This window comes from Tenebrio molitor, chromosome 2, assembly GCF_963966145.1.
Source record: "Tenebrio molitor chromosome 2, icTenMoli1.1, whole genome shotgun sequence".
Lineage (NCBI taxonomy): Eukaryota > Metazoa > Arthropoda > Insecta > Coleoptera > Tenebrionidae > Tenebrio > Tenebrio molitor.
Window position 1 is genome coordinate 163,653 of NC_091047.1, and position 22,614 is coordinate 186,266.

Consider the following 22,614-nt stretch of genomic DNA (forward strand, 5'->3'; position numbering starts at 1 on the left):
AGTATGGACCCGAGCGCTTTATATTGCAATAATACCGTATGTTTCAAAAAAAGTATGGCTTAGCTTGTCAAATAATAATTGAACTGTCAAAAACGTCATTAATCACCATAATAATTTTGTTCGCAAAATTTCATCTGTGAAAATGGTTTTCACTCCTGAACAACAGATATTCATGATTGAATCTTATTTTCGCAATGGTCACACAGTTCATGCATTTCGAGAAAGTGGCAGTGCTTGACCTAAGGTGCGTACTGAGGAAAATATTGATACTGTCCAACGTCAAATGGAAGATGAACCCCAATTATCTCTCGGGCAACTGTCGCAGCAGATTGAGCTAACAGTGTCAGTTTGTCAAAGAATTGTTCGAAAGGAAGGATCTTGAAGATTCAGTAACAGCTGAAAGGTACTGGAACAATATTCTTGATGTTTTCATCAATCAACTCCAACTGGCTCAGGGGTAGTTTTAACAAGACGGAGCTACAGCACGGGAGACTTCGTTATTTGTGGTAATTTTTTGACGATGGGTTGAACAATCAAGATCTCTGCCCTGCACTTACGCCGTTTGATTATTACCTGTTTCCTCAGTTAAAAAACACCATTTTCAAGGAACCTGTCACACAATTGATGATTTGAAAAGCAGAATTAAGGAAGAATGCGAGCGAGTAACCGCTCAGATATTGGTGCGTATTTTTGAGAACATGAAGAGGCGTCTTCCAATGTGCATCGAAGTTCAAGCCTATCATTTTCAACACTTGCTCTAGAGAAATGAAAAACACATTATTGTTAATTGTTGTTTATTTATTTATTTATTGTTATTTATTACATTACTTGTTTACACATATTGCGCGGGTTTATTTGTTTTTGTTGATCTGGGTACCTACATAACTCATAACCTAACTTTAACCTGTTACGTATCGTATACGAGGAAGACGAACGGCGGGATAGAAGGATATAGAACGGCGCGGCAGGAGTATTAAATCACGGATTGCTAACGCCAATTTTCGTAGAGTCATAGGAAAAGAACTGTTCTCAAGCGTTTACTGAAATTGTCATTTTATCACAGTTCGTTCAAAACAATTACGTATTGTGATATACATTTGCGCCTGAATGATTTAAGTTACGCCATACGTTTTTAATGCTTTTGTTTTTCAATGCCTACTTGACCAGAAATTTTTTCATACGGTAGGTATTATGGACATATGGATCTAAATATATACCTATATTTAATTTAATTTACAATTCTCTAAATTGGCTTAATTGTAAAATTATGATGTTTCGACGATTGCGTAACTACGAAACCTGTGAAATGACAATTTGCCAAATATGTACATATTACTCTTCATTTTTAAGATTGCACCATCTAAAAAAACGTCCCCCCCAAGACGTCGAAGCTGATGTTTTTAGGGCGGTCTATAGGGGGATCATAAAGTAGACATTTGTAATGTGGGCCCAGTCGGATCGTCGGATCCATGGTATATTCTCTTTGTTCCCGGGTCATTCAGGCAGACTGGAGAATGCAGCCTGCTGCACATTCAGCCGTCGCCAAATCGGAATCTCCAAGTTGATTTTTCTGTTACTACTGAGGTCTGCTTTCGTTACAATAATCATCGTAATTTATGTTTACCTGATACCAAGTCGTCGTGATATTATGTATTTCTACATTTAATCATTAACTACAAATCAGTGACAAAAATATAATTCTATACAATCCGCATCTTCTTAGAATTGTTGTCGTTTGTCTTTCGGCGAGCCTATGACCGAAACAGGTTTCCCAAGCTTGTGCCCTCTTTATGACGAATTAACAGCTGATTTATGCACCTGAAGAAAATTGTTTGTTTCATTATAATGTTTTTATAGTACAGCGTGATCAACAATGACTGAGTCTGTTGGCAATGAAACAATTGAAAAATATTGGTGTTTTTCTGTTTCGTAATTGGCACTGACCGGATGTTTTAACTTGACACTTGACAAAAAAATTAGGTTATGTCGGGTATGTTTATGCCTAGTTTATGCTAATACAGAAATTACCCTTTGATGGTAAACGTCAAATTCGCCTGTCAACTCTGTCAAAGCTGACAACCGGAAATGCGTTTAGATTACAGTGGTACCAAAATCATTCAAATTTTCATTATTACCAACAGACTCAGTCATTCTTGATCACGTGGTAGTTACTTAATTAATATCCAATTCATCACTACGAGTATACCTTGAAATTTAGTTGACACATTAAAAACACCGAAATGTTCGATTATACGAGTAGGTAGTTAATAAGGGAATGTTAGCAATTCTAAGGTGTTTGAGGAATTTTAACAACTATGGAAAACAACTTGTCATGTATACATATACCGGGTGTAGAATTAGTTTACGAGACATAGGATTTTACATGTAAAAATAAAGAGTTTCAATTATTGGCTCCCCTCACAATTTTATGGCAAAATAGTTAAAATGAAAGTTAGAGAGAATTAAAATTACTGTCTAATTTCAATCTTAGTTTTATTCTAACATCTTGTGGTACTGAAAGAAAGGCAAGAAAAGAGTTAACACAAAAATACGAAAAAGTACTACTAGGCATGAAATTTTATTTCTTTCTTTAAATGGTATTATGGAGGATCTTCTTTAAGAAACTTCCAAGCAACATTTGCTTCAGGTTTCCCAGACCGACCAATTTCAGCCATAGAAACAATTCGAAGAATTGGAGAGAAGTTTGAACAGATAATGGAAGATATATACCTTTTCATTCATCCTGTACGAGTTCATTTGAAGGTCAGATCAAAAGAAAATTAAATAATAGTGAAACCACCCGACAAATAATTTTAGAAGTCAAATTTCATTCCTAGTATGTACTGCTTTTTAGTATTTTTGTCTTAACTCCTTTCTTGCTTTTCTTTCAGTACCATAAGATGTTAGAAAAAAACAAAGAGTAGAATTAGGCAACACTTTTAATTCTCTCTAACTTTCATTATAACCATTTTGCCATAAAATTATTAGGGGAGCCAATAATTGGATCTTTTTATTTTTACATGTAAAATCCTATGTCTCGTAAACCAATTCTACACCCGGTATGTACAGTTGCGGAATTAAAATTTCGGGCACTATTTTTCTGTCAGTTCAAGAAAATCTCTATAAAGCACCTTCTACTGTCATCATGACTGACATTCAAAAATTAAACTTTTCTGTGTCAGTCACCCAATCAATTTTGAATTTTGAGATTTCAGTTAGTTGCACTGAGTGTAATTAAATCATCGCTTTGATATGTCATTACTAAAAAATATTGCCGGCAACATGTTGGCAATTGTTGCCTTGGTGTAAGGCCGCCTTTAGTGTGGTACCCTTTTTCATTAAAACGAATGTTTTTATAAATCATTTGAAAATAGAATAGTTATTTGTGTATCAAGGCCACAAAGTGCATCTTTTTCGTCCGAGTTTGGGTTTTCTAATCGAGGTGCAGCCGAGACTTGAAAACACGAAACGGGCGAGGTCAAAAGGCACTTTTTGGCCGAGGTGCACATTCAATTTTTTAGGCGACCGCACAAACTACAAAGCAAGACATCATTGGAAAAATTACAAATTTATTTTGTGTCTACGAGTACTTTTTTCAAATAAATAAATTTATTAATACATACCTTTTTCATTAAGGGCGCCTAAAAAAATGTACTTGCAATAAAATGTTTACCAATAATTATTTTTGATTTATGATTATTTATTGGTTTTTTAATTCATCTAAATATGTATGAATAACAGTGACGATGATGGTAATAATAATAATAAAACTATCTAATAATAATAATCATCAATTCATCATCATCATTCATTCTATGAGAGGTAATATCGGGTGTTTTTTTTAAATCACCTCAAAGTAGGCATTAAATAAAAAATAAATAATCGTATACCTTCTGGCTAAGGCCAAGTGTTAGAAGTTTTCAGGTCGTGCAAACGCCTCTTAACACGATCAACGACCACTACTAAGTAAGTAGCCGGGACCGACAGCTTTACATCTCCTAATTCTCCTCCGAAAGATGGTAGTGATTTGAAAAAACCTGATGATTTAACCGGGAATCGAACCCGGGCGGTATGGGTGATCTGATAAGCCAGTATCTAGCCCCTGAGTCATGACCACTACTAAAGTAGGCATTGAAGAGTCGATTGTGAACGCACTACTCGTCAGTCTGCAGAGTAAAAACACAAACAACAACAAAAGTGAGGTTAGCTTCAAACAGCTGATCCGTGATTGTAATCCGTGGTACGTTCATAATCGACTCTTCAACGTTTACTTTGAGATGAAATTTAAAAAAAACACACGATACGTTCAAACACAGGTAAATAAATATTATATCTTACAGTATTTGTATAAACTTCGATTCGTGTTGTAAAGAATGTCAAATTTACTTTTTGATAGGAGATAATTACTGAGTGTGGAACTTAACTTTCGTTTGAAGACATTTGCGGCCGATTACGTGGACGTTATTACAAAGAGAAAATGGGGAAAATCATCGTTCCCCTTTTCTACGAACAGACAATATTTTATTTAAAATTCACCGTATTTCGTAGGTTCATTCAAATTTAAAAGGAAAACGTCGATATTTGCTTCGGTAGTTACACAATTTTTGACCTTATCATTTTGTTTCACATTTATCTATACTTTACATACTTGTACATATATTTTTTTCGACGTCTTTATTACTGATTTACTTGAGAACAGGGATTCTCAGGAAAGTAAACTAACGGATTTTTTAGGTACATACTTCACTGATGCTTGGTGTTATATTTTGGCGATTAATTATTGTCAGACCGATATTAATAGGGCCCAGGTTAAGAGCATTTTCTACGATCATGTATTTACGAGTAGGTAGGTATACAGTTAGTTATTCGTACATAAGCCCATATTTTCTCAAACGAAATATGTATGTACTCGTACCTATACCTATATTGCAAATGTAAGTTAATTTATTAATTCAAAATATTTGCAAGTCTATACATACTCGTGTAGTGACAATTAATTATTAAGAATTAAAATTGGGCTTTTTTTTTCAAAAAGGCGGCACCATAATATTTTTTTCCAAAGCTGTATAGATACCCTGTAGTTTTGAGTGACAGAAAAATTTAAAATACAAAACAAACTCATTTAATCGGCTTCACAACACAAGTAGAAACTTTTTTTTTACAAAATAAAACATCAACATCTAAGATTGATGCAGAAGCATTTATTGGCAGATACATTTTTGTATGATTTCGGCTAGCGTGTTTTTGTACCTGTAAAAATCCGTTTAAGAAACCGTGCTTGCGAGAGGTCAACGTCAGCACCGAAGGTTAACCTGTGGTATCTCCATCAGAGGGGAAATATTTACAATAATTCGCTATGAGAAGGACCGCCGAGGCGATCACGAATCGCAACTAGATTAGTATGTATTGATCGAGTTGGCGTCACTTTGGACCACCTAGACTACCTAGAGCATTGAGAAGTCTCCGGGGAATAATCAATCGTGGAGGATAACTTCATTGTATGGCGGGGGTCGCATGCTAATACGAAAAGAAATCGGCCAGTACTGTTTCAAGTTTATTTTCGTTGGCGCCTCTGCCGAACGATATGTGATAGGCATGAGTCAGATAGGGGTGAGCGCCCTCTCCAAAGCGGCAGCGTTAGAACGGATTACGTAGTCACCCCAGCAATAAAGCCGCCGGGCGTTCTCTTCGTTTTGCATCCCTCTCGTAGTTCCAACCCAACTTTCTAAGTCTGGATTTGTACTCTTACATGGTAGGTACGAGTGTATACATAGTGTGGAAACTTCAACTGGAATAAAATTTATAACTTGGAAATAGGCACTTTTTGTAAAAAAAATACCGAAACAGGTCGATTTTTGTTTTTCCTTGCCCAGATTTTGGCGCATTTGTTTTTTGCATATCTTCTCCCGGAAGTGCGCAACCACCCCTAACTTTTTTTTTCAAATGAAAGGGTATGCCAAGTGACACCTTGTTTGAAAGCCCACTTCGCAAAGAAAACAATGCACTATTTGTTTCCTGAATTTTTCAAAGCTTACGTGCTAAAAAATAAAAACCAATTTTATAAGTTGAATACTGTTTAATGTTTAATGCAACAAATGTTCAAAATGGGCTCCGTTTGTTTGTTGGCCTGGCACACCCTTACATCTGAAAAACAAAATTAGTGGTAGTTGCACACTTCCGGGAGGAGATATACAAAAACCATATGCGCCAAAATGTGGGCAAGGGAAAACAAAAATCGCCAGTTCAAGTTTCCACACTGTATATCTACTCGTAAGCTCCGCTCGCGAGTGGATCTAGTTTTTGGTCCCGGCCAATTTGATTCGCTAATCTCGAAACGAACCCCCAAATATGAGTGTCACACAGAGAGATCAGGTGAAATTGAACATATTTACCGACACACAGGGATGAGTTTCGTTTTCGAAATGGACAAGGACAAGAGTGAAATGTCTAATAAGAAAACATCCAAACGTTGAAGTCAAAACACTTATTTTTGTATAATCTTTTCTTTAGGTTTGACGAAATCATCGTCCCTTGTTTACAGGCGTTTAAAAAAAATAGGTGCAAATTCGTCGTACGAAGGTATACAATAAAGAAACCTATACAATAAAGAATGGAGTATTTAAATGAACGAGGTCGAAAAACTTACATCAAACAAAAACGAGTTGGAAGGTCACGGCTTTCTTAATTGCCGCAGTATGATATGACGAAGACAAATAAAAAAAGACGAAACAAAGAACGTCATCTTTATTTAATGGCGGCGCCTTCTCGTATTAAATTTGAAAATAATTAAGAAAATGATTGTTTAATAGGTTTCGTGTCGGCCCACCGGAAAGAAATGATTATAGTAGTTGAACACGCTAGCGCCCTCTGATGCCATGAGCTTGATACAAATTATCAAAAAACTTTCGGTTAAGGAAAATATGTATTTTTTATATCTACATATTTTAAGTTACGTTCTCGATAAAATCGTCACACTTTATAAAACCAAATTGATTCTGCTTCCGTCTGTTTTTTTTTTTTTATTACCTAACAGATATTTAAATATTGCTAGAAAAAATCTGTGAACTATTTATAAGCGCAAGATGTCTTTGAAACAGGTACACGCCTTATCAATCGCTACACTTGTATTCCCGACGCATTAACCCCGCTACCCTCTCTCCCACTCTTCATTCTTACCCTCGTCTGGATCAATGGCCATCGCGCTCTTCTCAGATTAATTAATTACCGACTGATTTGATTCTCAACACCTTTTAAAAGATAATCGCTTTTCCCCCGTGGTGCAGTGCGATTCCCCAACTTTCTTGCTTGCTTGTTGCCTTCTTCCGTCCGACTTTGCTGCCTGGATTTCCACGGCACGTGCCGTGTGACATCAAGCGTGCCACAACCGAAGACGTGTGGCCAAGAGCTCGGAACTCCATCTTTGAAATGTGTTTTTTCGCTTCATTCAGTGAACACGATACTACCCGTGTCCACGATAAAATAAAAGTTTCCATGTTTTTAATCTATAGTTTATTTGGGATATGGTAAATTGCGTATAGTTCTCCCAGAGCTGCAGCGATTTTATGGCAGGGTACCATTGTATAAACGTTAACAACACCGACAATAGGTTTAAACCGCAAGTACAACCCCTAATCGTAAATTCGTCCAAGTACTACCCTGTAAACTGACAGGTATAGAACGAAAATTATGATTGACAGGGGTCTATTTATGTCGCGTATCGGCATCTCAACAGGCGTAATTATTACTATTGCCCTGCCATAAAATCGCTGCAGCCCTGGGAGAACTATACACTGGTCAAATTTAACAATCAGGAACCCAAAGGGTCCTTTAAAATACATACAGGTAAAGTAACGCTTAAGGTATAAGATTATATGGCAGCACTAAAATTATCCCAATAATGGAAACCAATATTGGCGTTGCGATGGTTGTCTCGGCTCGTGCAGCTGCATCCCTTTTCCTTGGTTCAGGGCAGGGATTAAAAATTTGTGATAGAACATGTTTTTGATGTTTATTGTAAATTTTGTGATTGTAACGAAATTCCCTTTAGTACTTTGTGTCTTGAAAACAGTAAAGATGATTAGTAATAGTATTGTAATATTTAATAAATAAATTTAATTTCATCGGTACGCATTTGTTTTGAGGCCGGCTCTGGAATTCACAACAGAGAATTGCTTGAAGCATGATTTATGGTTGGGCTGACCGCCTACTGCAATTGCGACAAAAGGGACGTTTATCTCCGGTCAAATACTTTTAAAGGGCTATATAATCTTATACCTTAAGCGTTACTTTAAATTGAGCACCAGTGGTGACGAGACGGGCGTTCAGTCATAATAATTCTCGTTCAGGAGTAGATAACGATCTTCTTTTAACCACTTGGACTTTAACACTCCGAAATAAATATATCGGACTTACAAAAAAAAATGTTTTTGACATTATTCGGTACACCTTAGGGTTCTGTAGGTAAGTAAATTGCGGTAACTTACAATTTTTACATAATTGAATCTATGTGATTCAGAAGTAGAATTATTCTTCCTATATAAATTAATGCATTCCTCTAAGAACAACTACTTCTTTATTATTTAGCCACATAGTTTTTTTCTCAACATTGGCACTTCTAATTTTTATTTAGACGGTAGTCTGAAATGTAATAAGAACATTTACAAAATTAAAGATACTGGGATGCGCCGAGTAAAAGTTTTTACTGAAGTGATAGAATAAAATGACTCACATACGTTGGAAATGCGAGCAACACTTGAATGATGCTAATCCCTTGGTTGCAGCTACCTCGTCAAAACCCCTGAATAATTTTAACTATGTGCGCAATTTACCTGCGTCCGTTTATTTATTTTTAGAAAAATACAAAGTAACTACTTTCTAGAAAACAAGTATGTAGGGATAGTGGTCCCAGAGCTGCAGCGATTTTATGGCAGGGTATCATTGTGTAAAGGATAACGACACCGACAATATAAATAATTTTTTGCAGTCGACTACAACTAGTGGATAGTTAAAGTTGTACGGCTTGTACCTAAACACAAATTTAAAAAAAAATTACAAAATTTTGTATTATAAAAAAGATTTTCGTTCTTGATAATAAAAAATAATGTGTACGAGTACCTACATCTTCATTTTTGGTAAGTCAGTTAATAAACTTTATGTAAAATATTAGCGTAAATATTTAAAAATATTTGTGATTTAATATTTAATTTGGTACAGTAGAAGCGTAGGTACTCGTAGCTATCATCCAGAAAAAAGGAAAAGTTGATATCTTTAATAACAAACAAGTTATGGAGCTTTTTTGCACCTCTGGGACACTGCATACCTCCTGTATGTATTATTAGTTCAGACAGTTTGGAGGTATGCTAAAGAGGTTGTTATTTCAAAGGTTTTTCTCTGTTATAATTTGAAGCATAACATGAAGCATTTTCTTTTGTTTGCCATTAAGGTACCATTTGCTTGTTTAACAAATCTCTGATGTATGTAGAGTTCTGTTAGCGGCGGCTGAAGGGACATTTAGTGGGGGAAACTTGCGCGGTCCTAATAGCAATAGCAACCACTCTTATTTACTAATAATGGACCGGGTCGAACTAAAGGAAATAGCGTTGCTTCACATCCCCACCTAATGTCCCTTCATGAAGCGAGTGGAGTCTACGAGTACAACCTAACTAGAGCTGGTGCGTTATCTCTTGACACGCTAGTTAAAGTTGCGCAGAAGACCAAATTCAGACGACTAGTCACGAACGGTTCCCATCCGTTCTAAAAAATCGCCGTTGTTGAATTGCTGCTGAACCGATCTTTGCCGATAGTTCTCCTTCTCCCTGCTAAACTCCTCCCACCGCGCACCTCGCGTGTCAAGAGATAATGCACTAGCTATCCTATACCTACGTATATGTATCGTGCTGTGAAGCGTTTTAGTACACACTCACTGAAAGAACTTTACTAAATTTTTGTCCACTAGAGTAAGAGTTTGTCACTGCGGAAATCGTAAAGTTAATTCATTTTGAGTGCAAACCAGAATTCATGGTAATCAGCCAAGGCAACCAAGCGAAATGCCGCTGTTAAAACAAGAGATTACTTCTAGTAGGAATACGTACACGTATATTGTCGGGCAGATGTTATCTATTTTTTCCGCAAAATATTCTATTGTTAAGTCAACCATTTTGAACTCTACATTAATTGTTAACAACAGGTTCTCTTAATAATGTGTATTGGCCGTTTACAAGTCCGGACGTTAGTATTAGATGCATGTTATCGAGTACAGTTTTTTCGATATTATTAAATTTCTTAAGCAAAGGCATAATACGTATATTTTCTTTCATAAAGAAATTCCTTTCCCTCTCTGGCAGATGCTTCAGAAATTTCTATTGAATGTAAGAACACAATAACTTCCACTGAAAACACAATTTGTCGACGTAAAAACGGAACGCATACCCATCCGGAATCGAAGTTTATTGCTATAGTAAAAAATAACGATAATCTTCGTCTTCCATTATTTTATCGAGTGATTTTTCACTTGATTTTTGTTTGAATGAAAATAACAGAAAACTACGAACGGACAAATGTTGCAAGTGTTGGAAGTGGGTATTTTTGGGTCGTTGTTTCAGTATCGTCAAGTTTCGGTTGAATAACGAATGCGGCCTCAAGTGCAATAGCGGCGAGAACAAACACTTCATTTAAATTGCAAGCAACCACGACTTGCTAATGTTATTCCGTCAGAGAAGAATATTTGCATTTAACTGAAGACCGCCGGATTTCCACGCATGCGTCGCTATTTTCGACGTCAGAACCACCAAGAGCATAACGAGATCTGCGCCACTCTAATGAAAATTGATGAAAATTTCTAGGGTGGTGTTGGCGTTTTTCTTTGTAACAAAACGGCTGATCGAAATGTAAAAAAAACGTGACATGACGACAGACAAATTTGTCTTTATCAGTCGATAGTCGATATCAGAAGGGGTAAAGAGAGCAGAAGGTACATTCTGTTGAAACTGAACAGATTCAATTCTAATGCAAAAGGAAAGATTACGCAAGAATGGAAAGGATTACATTTGTATTTTCCCTATTTTTTTTTTGTGCGAAAGAAATCTAGAACAAAGTTGAATACGACGTGGTCCAGTTGGAGGTGCCGGTGCATCCCTATTGTCCAAATAAGTTATTAACGACCTCCCTGTCGGCTGTTCCCCTTCCACCTACTACTTAGAATTCTCTTTATTGTAGGAACAGGTCGTGTGTACCCATAATTTAGTAGTTTGAGTAAGAGAACTAGAAGGGTGCGTTCACAATAGATTGTCACATTCAGATTCGAGCATAAATATCTCACTATTGTCCCAGACCTTTGCTTTGGATTTAATTAAAGATATACGGAATTTAATTTGGGATCTGGAAAATTCGAAACGAACTTCCAAGATGAATATTGTTATACAGGTCAACATGGCGGACATGAGATTGGTCGATAATGAATGTTCCCGATGCATATCGCTTAAAAATTAATATCATGAGGATGTCATATTAAAGTATACCGACTGCTTACTCTCGTTTAACTTAATAACGACGAGTTCAGCTAATTAAGCCGGTTTTATGAGGAGTACCTACGCTAACGGAACTTTTGAATCTACGTTTAAATGATCGATAATGATTTCCTGGCGCCAATTTTCAAACGGTGCTTACACCAAGAAGTGGACCGGCGTCAAGGGATTTGTCTGTCGCTTATAAAATTTGATTTTTGCAAAATTTAATAAACTCTCTCAAACTTTCGAATTACCAAATTCGATCTGGAAATTTATTTTTTCCATTTAAATTTATGTACATGCAACAAAAGAGAATTCACTTTGTTTAATACCCGTTTTTTTTTTCTAATACGAGTATAGTTACGTTTTGATTATCTTCAAGGATCCAAAACAAGTACATACATAAATATATATGAGTTTTTTGTTTGATAGTACATAATGTACTTTATTTAAATCAGCAAGACATAATTTTATAATTCCTTTTTGATTTTGAGTTGAAGGGAGAAAGATTGCAACATTCGTCTAAAGAGGTTAAACACGGGTTTTAAAGTCTTGTTTGTACCTACATATTTAGTTATCCGAACGTAAAACTGATTCTGTGAAAGAATGTTTCAAATGAATAATTATTATTAACCAAAAACGATGAGACTCTTGACCGTACCTTTTCCTCAGACGAAGCATGGTTTCATCTGACTGGCTTCATAAACTCTCAAACAATAAGAATGTGGTGTGCAGATAACTAAAAAAAGAACTCTTCGCTGGTTCAAGTTTGTTAAAAATGAGAAAATTCTATACAGGGTTCTACGTGTATGTTGTAATACAAGCGAAAAAACTCTAGTAAATACCAATTTACTGTTAACGTTCTGCTCGTACAGTTCAACATTCAAACTTGGAAATTTGCTTTGTTTGATTGTAATGAAAAAATACATTTAAATATTAGGATCAGTAACACATAATTCAACGAGTAAAATAAATATTCCAGCACTAATTTTACCATTTTGTTTATTAGTTTATTTGTAATTTCATTTTAAAAAATGAAATCTTGTTCATAAATTTTGAATCTATTACAGTATTAAGCTAGAGTGATTTTTCGAACTTGAGTAACATCAGAAAGTAAGAAGGATTGTCATTAATGTCATTTTTGACAATAATAATATCTAATACATAATTTGAAAACGATTCGACCAAATTCAGATTGGAATTTTTTGTTTGGTATTCAACGTAGATTCGTGTGACATAAATATTATGCGCTATTTTTAATAGATACACTCTATAGAGTAGGGAAGAATTTTTTTCAGATATTAGGCGAAGCTGGCGAAGTACATAGCGAGCAGTACACGCTCCGTGAGAAAGCAAACTGTTTCGGTGGCGGCGGCGACCGAAGATGGGTAATCGCTCGGCGGCGAATGGTAAGGGGCAGACAGAGGCAGCGGACGGCACGCATCGATCGCACTAAAGGCGTTTATGTTGCACGTAAACTGCCGACAGCCAATGGGGGCACCTCGTGGATCATCACTAAATTACCCAAGACCATAGGGCTTTGCAACGGAGAGTTCCATGCCGCATTTGTTTTGTTTTTTTTTTTAATTGTTAACGATTTTATTAGGTGAGACCGTGTAAATTTTACAGTTTATGTATCACCATGTCAAAACCATAAACATCTTAACTAAAAACTAAAACGTAACGCAACGGTCTCCCTATTTATGGAATTTTAAGTTTGAGCGAATGTTTATTTGTAAGATGTTCAGTTAATCACAGACGAAGACAATTAAAAATTCTCCGCAATTTTCTAATATGTAATCACAAATCCACGTGCTGTAAAAATAGATGCATAATACCTATGTACCGTAAGTGCTTATTCACAGTGGACGTAAGACATAAGAAATACATAAGAAATACCTAAGAATAATTTGTAAATTTGGGCAATTGGAAAATAATTTATGTGTCCATATAACTCGAATATGATTCTTCATGCCTTTTTGTACACAACAATAATGTTCACGGAGGTCACTTCTCATAAGTTACGTAAAAATTAATAGTATATCCACTGCATGTATGTATCATGCATTTCTTATGCCTTATGTCAAGCTTATGTCCATTGTGAATAAGCAAGCACTAAGGGTAAAAAATAATGCCATCAAGGATAGCTATGACACAGTCCATAATGCGCTTGTGCACTGTAAGTTGCAGGGAAAAATGCAATAATACCTATATTTGTTTATTTAAATAACCCATTTCAGGATTTCACAAATGCATGACGAATTTCAGAATCAAAGACACGGCACTTTCTTTCATAGCTATCCTTGATGGCATTTTTTTTTTGCTCTTACGGTAGCTATTATACAATTTCCTATAAATACGTGAACAGAAATGATAGTAAATTTCAGATGCATAATTTGTAGACCTTTGTTGGCGTGATGAACAAAAAAATAGGAGGGTTAATCGCGCATTAAAATTTAATTCGAATTAAGTATTTAATTCTCTTTCTATAAACTGGCCCTAAATATATTATTTTTTAGAATCAATAACAGGTTGTCTTCCTTGCCGAGTAAAGAAACTTTAGCTGACAATTTAACTTCAACCGATAGATATTGTACAATTGTTTTTGTTTACTGTTTACAACGATGATGGACAACCCGTTCACACTTCTGTTTTTTGTTTAAAAAAGTGGCCTCTGATGCAAGTAGGAAATCCTAAATAAACTAGACAATCTAACTTCAGTAAATTTTCAAAAGTGACACATTACGTGTCAAAATTAGGAGATATTTAATTTTTTGAATACTAACACCGTCAATTGTTGATCGTCAAATGAATTACGAGTAGATACGCAAAGAAAAAAGGGATTAATTCTTATTTCTCGTTATTTTATCGGTACGCCATGAAGTGACGTTTCCATGGACGATTACGCCTTGACCTTTTCGTGTGCGCGCAAATGACCCCGATCTTTTTGATAAAGCTGTTGTTTTCAATGGAAGTGGCGAACTCACCCCTGTCAATAAAAACAAATAACCGACGTTAATAACGCAGGTGTGGAAGCAGGTGTTTGTTCTGAACGCATCTGTATTAATAATTGTAACAATGGTTTAATAATTATTTCAACTGGGATTAAACAGTAATGCAAATGTTATTTTTCTCAAACAGCCAAACAGAATAACCAAATCAAATGAGCATCGACAAGTTAAAAATTAATAACGTCACTAAATATTAAAATTTCAATCAAAATTGATCCCTTATTGCTGCATTTTTAGTATTAGGTATGTTGGAAGCATTTTTTAACTAATCCCATGAAAAAAGTCGCATGGGTTTCAATCTGGTAACCGTGCAGACATCCCAACGAACCTCTAGACACGATTTTTTTTTTAGCTGGTCACAGTAAACGTTCTGTTATCGGAATAAGAATAGTTCTTTGGATTTTCACAATAAACTTGAATCATATCTAAATGTGTAGGTTCCTCTTCCTTGGAACATTTGGACAGCAGTAAGTGCTGTGTAACATGTTTAATGTAAAAAAAAATTTTTGGCAAGTTGACAATTTATGAAAACAAAACCACCCGTCATAAGCAATTGCAAAATTATTAACATACAGTTAGTTTTTTTTTTAAGACTGGCCATAGGGTTTTACATGCTACATGAAAATATAAAACCCAGCTTTATAGTAAAGTTGTAGGATATGATAATGTATTGAAACAATTGCAGTTTAATAACCAGAAGTAAGGAATAAGCTAGCAAAAAGACGTTTTTTGAATTCTGTATAATACGTCCATCAATTTTAATTCTTTTCTAATATAATAGGCGTAGGTACATATAAAATTGTGATAATTATCATTAAGAATTGGTGCAATAGTCGTGTGTGAAGACCAAAATTCCACGATTAAGAACGATAGACGTTACTGCCACAAAAAGCCGTAGGCATCGCGCACAAAATCATGGCCATATTATTGTTATTTAAACTACCGTCCTTTTGTAAATGAAGTTCATTTTATCATATCAATGGCGACGAGCTTACCAACACAAGAAATTCAAGTCCGATCGCTGATGGAACGGATAAAAAGGCTACAATCTTTAGCATAGTGGCCAACAGCGACCAGCACATATTCAGGTTTTTATAATTTGCATTTTAACGGCGGTCCGCATGTTTTCCAAATAAAAATACACAGGGAATATTTTTTCAAGCGGCAAGATGAATTGGCAACAAGAATAATTATTGTCTGAAGCATAAATTAAAACTCACCGGAAAATAATCGCCTGGGTGCCGTCATATCTAACAGCTCTGTGGGAGGAGAAAAATTGGTCCGATGATCGGGAAGGAGTCGCACAAGTGGCGATAGAAGGAAAAAGAGAAAATGGTCAAACGCTGGCTGGGATTCACTAAAGAGAATATGAAGGGAACGCCTGTAACCGATTAGAGTAGACAGAACAGGGGTGGTTTAAAGGGGATATGCTGACATACTGAACTTCGGCGCCATGTCCGACTCGATGATCCTCTTTAACCCGACTCTAATTATAAACCTTGGGTGTTAATAGCAGGTCAATTCCGCATTTAGCACGGTCATTGTGACGTTTCTCTGCACAGGATGGTGCAACTGCAGTCCTTTGCGACATGTTCGGAACATGAACGGGGTTGTTCGATTCGATAGGCAGGATTCGAAAGGAGTTGGTCAAGCTTAATTGATACGGCCACATTTATTTATTTTATTCCATAATTTGAATAGCGAAAAAGTTAACTCAAACCCAAACGACTAAAGTCCATTCAAAAATCAAAAAACCAGCTACGTCCCATTTTCTTCCATAATTAGACACTATCGGCAACGCTGTCTAGTGTAAAAATTGGTGAGACTTGTTATTTTGAGGTTAAATGTTTATTAAGTGTCTTGTTTTTCTGGGCATGTTTAAGTAAAAATAATAAGAATAAATAAATGAAACGTGTTGCTAATAAAACAATATGAACGAAATTCAAAGCAAATTTTACTAACCTAAAGCAACAGGTGGTGGATTTTTTATTTTTGAATGGACTTTATGTACGGGCTGTCTTGGTCGCTGAACCGACCAATCTGCTGAATTCAGTGTAGAATTGAGCAGAAACAGAACATGAATATGCATCACCATGACTGTTTTAGATTTTCACTTCTATCTTTTGATTCATCAAGCTTTGTCTAGTCTAACCCACTTGTCATGATAACAAGACGGACTCCCTTCGGGAAGAGGAAATGGAGTCCGAAAAGACGAGACTTTAAAGTGTTCTTAAAATATCGCTATAATTACGACTGGAAGAAATTCATCCGGATTATTATTAAATCCAAAAGGAACCGCAGGATCCTCTAATTCAAAAGCTCCATCTTCTTTCATTTGTATCTATCTAAGTATTTCTTGTGGTTTCGGATAATATGTACTTATAGTCCATTTTTTTTATTATAGTCCGATGAGCTTAGTCCGAATCAAGAAGTCGACATGACCTGCGTCTGCTTTCGACATTTGACAGCAGTGCATGGTTCTACCAATATTTGAAAATTTATTTAGGCAACATGAGACAGATATAACAAATTTCAATTTTTAAGATTTTGAGTTGTGTTCTTTCGTGCTTTGTTCGTTTTTCTGCAAATTCATCCTTCCGTTTTAATTTTGTCTTTCAAAAAACCGCTCCCTTCAGAACTCTTTTGATAACTATTTACATACTTATCAACTAATAGGTCAGATATATTAAAAATTGTTGAAAACAGCACTAAACAACCACGTTTAGACTGTCTTTCTTTCTTCCTAGATTTTGTTTCGGCAACACCATGAATTAGTTTACCCCCTTACCTGTTAACTTCCAGTCTTGCAAGTTTCCGCGCAATTCCAATATTATTTTTGCAATTTACAAATTCTGTAAATGAATCTGTCCACAGGCTTTTCGTTGGCATCATACGGAGGACATTTCAAGCAAAATTAAACAAAACTATCACAAATAATGTGGTTAAAACGTAACCTAAAAATTTAACGTCGCTAATGTAATAAACGTACAACTCGTGTCTTGCTCGAATCACACATGTTAAAGCGAGATGCATAGTGGGACACGCTTAATACAATACGTACAAGAATTCAATAGTTTGTTTACATTATGTTGAAAAGAGATAGCAATATGACAGTTGTTCTGCTTTTTAATTGATACATCGGACTATAATTAAAAAATGGACTATACGTAGATATATCGTGCGATCCATTGAATTTGTAATTAGAGTTGGCACTGGAACTGTCAACGCATGTCTAATTTTGAACTATCGCGACAAACGTCACATTTAATGACAATTGTAAAAAGAAAATGGCGAATTAAGGATTCGAGAAATTGAGAGAAAAATTACAATGGTAATGTTTATTTTATTAAACAATGTTACAACAGATGCTGAAGTGTTCACCATTTTGTTCTAAGCATAAACAGGCCGTTCGTTTAACTCCATTGTAACAGCATTTTGTAACATTAATTTATCCACAAATAAGTGTATCGATTCAAAAAGACCTACGGCTTCAGTTCCAGCGCCAACTTTAATAACAAATTCAATGGATCGCTCGATACTTATTGTACGCTAGTCGATAACGATGCTCACCTTGGATATTCGCTTTTAAAAATGCAAAATATCGGGAGAAAAAAAGTTCTACATATAATATATGTCAGAATAACAGGATGAGGTCTTAGCCGCCAAGACATTATTATTTGATATTTGTTATAAATAAAGGGAATAAAGAACGTAACGGTCCGCGCGCGTGTACCTAACGCTCCACTCCCCAGTTATTCTGGTACTACCCTCGCGTCACACACGAACGTTCCGTTCGTCAGGGGTTGCCCCGCTGACGCGTTCTTAAGAACAGTGATAACATGTTTCTAAAAATAACTCTATTTGGTATAAGGAGTACAGCCAAAGCATTAAAATAACAAAATAAATCTTTTCCACGAGTGGCGCCGACACGGCCATTCTGACATTACGCCCGTCCTCGGGCATCCTTATGGAAAGGTAACTGTAACTACAGCAAATTGTATCTATTAGACACGTTCGGCCTTTCCTGACAATCTAACATTTCTCGACTAAACACAACGCGCGGTGGCATGACTCATCTGGCGTTAAACCAGGATCGACAATACTCAACAAGCAGGCTCATCTGGACCTGGTTCAGGATCAACGTAATAAACAGTTATTGGTACACATAACTCATCTGGGGCTAACCCAGGATTGACTCAATATTCATCTGAACCGCGTCCAGGATCGACTCAACATTCATCTGGACCGCGTCCAGGATCGACTCAACATTCATCTGGACCGCGTCCAGGATCGACTCAATATTCATCTGACCTCAGCCAGGATCGACACAATATTCATCTGGACCACAGCCAGGATCGACACAATATTCATCTGATCGCAGCCAGGATCGACACAATATTCATCTGACCTCAGCCAGGATCGACACAATATTCATCTGACCTCAGCCAGGATCGACACAATATTCATCTGGACCACAGCCAGGATCGACACAATATTCATCTGACCGCAGCCAGGATCGACACAATATTCATCTGACCTCAGCCAGGATCGACACAATATTCATCTGACCTCAGCCAGGATCGACACAATATTCATCTGGACCGCGTCCAGGATCGACTCAATATTCATCTGACCTCAGCCAGGATCGACACAATATTCATCTGGACCACAGCCAGGATCGACACAATATTCATCTGATCGCAGCCAGGATCGACACAATATTCATCTGACCTCAGCCAGGATCGACACAATATTCATCTGACCTCAGCCAGGATCGACACAATATTCATCTGGACCGCGTCCAGGATCGACTCAATATTCATCTGACCTCAGCCAGGATCGACACAATATTCATCTGGACCACAGCCAGGATCGACACAATATTCATCTGATCGCAGCCAGGATCGACACAATATTCATCTGACCTCAGCCAGGATCGACACAATATTCATCTGACCTCAGCCAGGATCGACACAATATTCATCTGGACCACAGCCAGGATCGACACAATATTCATCTGACCGCAGCCAGGATCGACACAATATTCATCTGACCTCAGCCAGGATCGACACAATATTCATCTGACCTCAGCCAGGATCGACACAATATTCATCTGGACCACAGCCAGGATCGACACAATATTCATCTGACCGCAGCCAGGATCGACACAATATTCATCTGACCTCAGCCAGGATCGACACAATATTCATCTGACCTCAGCCAGGATCGACACAATATTCATCTGGACCACAGCCAGGATCGACACAATATTCATCTGACCGCAGCCAGGATCGACACAATATTCATCTGACCTCAGCCAGGATCGACACAATATTCATCTGACCTCAGCCAGGATCGACACAATACTGCTCAAAAAAAACAAAAAAAGGCTTTTACCTGATGTTCATTTATCATTAGTTCCCGCCGACACGGCTAGCAAGAGCGAAACTTTTCCTTGGCCCTCAGGAACACGAATATGGTGATCGTGTGCTTCCATAACGAGCATTTTCTAAAACCTTGACAATTTTGAACAGTCCACGAAACTTAAGGTCAAACTTAAAAATCATCCGTTCATTGGATAAAAGATAAAATCACCTACGCGAAAAGGCTTAAGTATAGTGGCCTTTCTTACATTCTTCCGAAGGGCGTCACTGTGGGACGCTTTGCTGCAATGCGACGAATTTCTGATACAGGGAAGTTATCCTCTCTTCTTCTGCAAGTCTAACGAACGGATAGGTGTGCCAAATAAAATTTCAGGGGTACTGAAACCTATCACTCGATGTGTAGTAGTATTCAACGATAATTGTACTTTTCACCTAAGTTATCTTGCTAATTTTGTTCGCTTTCGATTTCCATAGCGGTCAAAGTCGCTTTTAGGGTTTCGTTTTGACGTTTAACCTGACCATTGGACCGGTTTGCACAGTGTGCGATGAAGTGCAGATGAATTTCAGAATTAGAACAAAAAATGTTAAGTTCACTCTTGTGAAGCAGTTGCCTTGATCGCTAATGATACGATATGGGGCGCCGAATAGATAAACAAATTCATATCTTTAAGGTCACTTTTGCGTGTTAATTTTATAATAGCTGTTACAATCGAACACATCAATTTGTCAGAATTCTCCAAAAATTAAACAAAGACCTTCTTAATTCTACTTCATCTCTCTCGGAAATCAGTAGACGTTACTAGATCTTGATCTTAGGTCAAAACAAGAGTGTTTAAAAATTAATTAAATCTCATTTATACATCCCCTTTCTTAATTCTCGTAAAATAATATTTCGACTATTTTTAACTTTTATGGAAAACGGAAAGGGCTGCTCCAGATCCGCCGGCAAGCGTGACTAACGAAATTATAACCGTCGTCTTCCACAAACTTTAATAATTGTTACATTTTTCAACATCTATAAAAATTTGCCGAAAATATCGATTTGAACTGTATGCCAGTGTCGAGAAACTTTGAGGATAGGAAGCATTTGCATTTGAGTTTTTCCCGTGTGATTTTTCGAAGATTTGCAAATCAGGCATTTATCAACAAATTTGCGAACTGTTCGCGACATTTTGAGAAACCAGTACAAGACATACAATTTATCCAAATTTTTATTTATTTTTTTTTTTAACTAGGTGTTTCAAATTAGTGTGTATCTACATGTGATTTATTATCGACCAAGTCCCTGCTTGGGGAACAACCGGTAAAAAGCGTGTGCGATGGCCGCGTTGAATTCTTCGAAAAGAGTATTGGCCCTAAACATACGTCTTAGTTAAATCTGGGTCAAGTTCATTCGCTTTAAGGGCGGCGATTATTTTTAAAACCTCATCACCTCGTTGTTGTGCTAACTAGTCCGCCTGTAAATCAACGATTTGAATGTTTTTATGGTTGTTTTTTTTAAGGGCGCCGTGTTAAGTGGTGGATTTCGAGAAAAGAAGACGGCATATTTCATGTGTTTTTCTTCGCCATAACGAATATCAAAATCAAAAGCTTGCAGAAAAGTCTACCAGCCCTGTGCTCGAGGAGTTAGGTCATACCTACTTTGTACGTGCTGCTTTGAAAGAATTGCAGTTTATAATCGGTCACTACCGTCAAGCGTCCTCCGACCAGGAAGTGTCGAAAATGTTTCACGGCATTTACGACGGTTCAGCCACCACGGAAAAATTTCGAATAAATTGACTGAACGAAGTAGGAGCTAAAACCAAGAAATTGACAGAGTTGGATGGGCGTTTTCTAACAATTTCGCGCTCAGTTGTAGCTAGTCAGTATGGTCTCCGATAAACGAATTTATCACTCTTTTAAACGGATTTCAACTTTCAAGAGTACCGGTTACCCTTCCTGACGGTACAACAATAACAAAATTATCTTGATGTTTACTTATGTAAGATTCATTTAAAATAGCAATTGTAAGATTCATCAAAATACCAACAAAAGCCGGAAACAATTCCATCGTAAATGAGGAGAGGTACTCTCTTAAGTTAACATGTCATTGATTCTAAACTAAAGCCAGATGCTAGATTCCTTCACATCCCTCACGCCCCGTGACATAAACAAAACGAGACAAAAAGGCGAGGTAATTAATACAAGGTCACGCGGCTGGGTCGTCTTGGGTCTCCACTTTGACGGCTCCAATCAATTCCAGAAAACACTTCAGAGTTTCAATAAATTTTGACTCTCGAGATAACAATTAAACCGGTGGAATTTAGTTAAACGTTAATGTTGTGTGCTATTAAATCTCTGCCAGTTACAATGTCCACGGAAGACATGAAATCATCAGGTACCACATAGAACGAATTTTTCAATAAATATGTCTTAAATTTCAACCACGGTTAAAATTTGGCTATCACAAAAAGAAGAGCCATCACGACCAATCCCTATCAGTGAGGTCATGTTGTTAAACTGCTTGCCATTCAAATAACGTGAAATATTGTCTTTCATTAAAGAGCAATTTGAACCCATGTTAAAAAGAAAAAGGAAAGGTCTCACCAGATTTAAGTTTTCTCCAAATATGTATCGATTGTTTTTCGCAAACGTTCACGTGCCTCTCCACCACTTGCTCCCGTTTCGACTTTGAGGGACAATTTGTAACAGGTAGGCGTTTAGGCACCAGCACGC

General features: G+C 36.8%; 1 protein-coding gene and 1 long non-coding RNA gene across 2 annotated transcripts in view; one reads left to right on the forward strand and one right to left on the reverse strand.

Annotated features, from left to right (window-relative positions):
- The window catches only part of LOC138123991 (zinc finger SWIM domain-containing protein 5-like), a 58,422-nt gene that overhangs the window by 9,763 nt on the left and 26,045 nt on the right, over window positions 1-22,614 (forward strand). The window lies entirely within an intron of this gene.
- LOC138124023 (uncharacterized) lies at window positions 1,636-5,852 on the reverse strand. Its single transcript, XR_011156976.1, has 2 exons — window positions 3,891-5,852; window positions 1,636-1,818 (listed from the first exon to the last, which is right to left on the reverse strand). It is a non-coding gene; the product is annotated as an uncharacterized lncRNA (long non-coding RNA).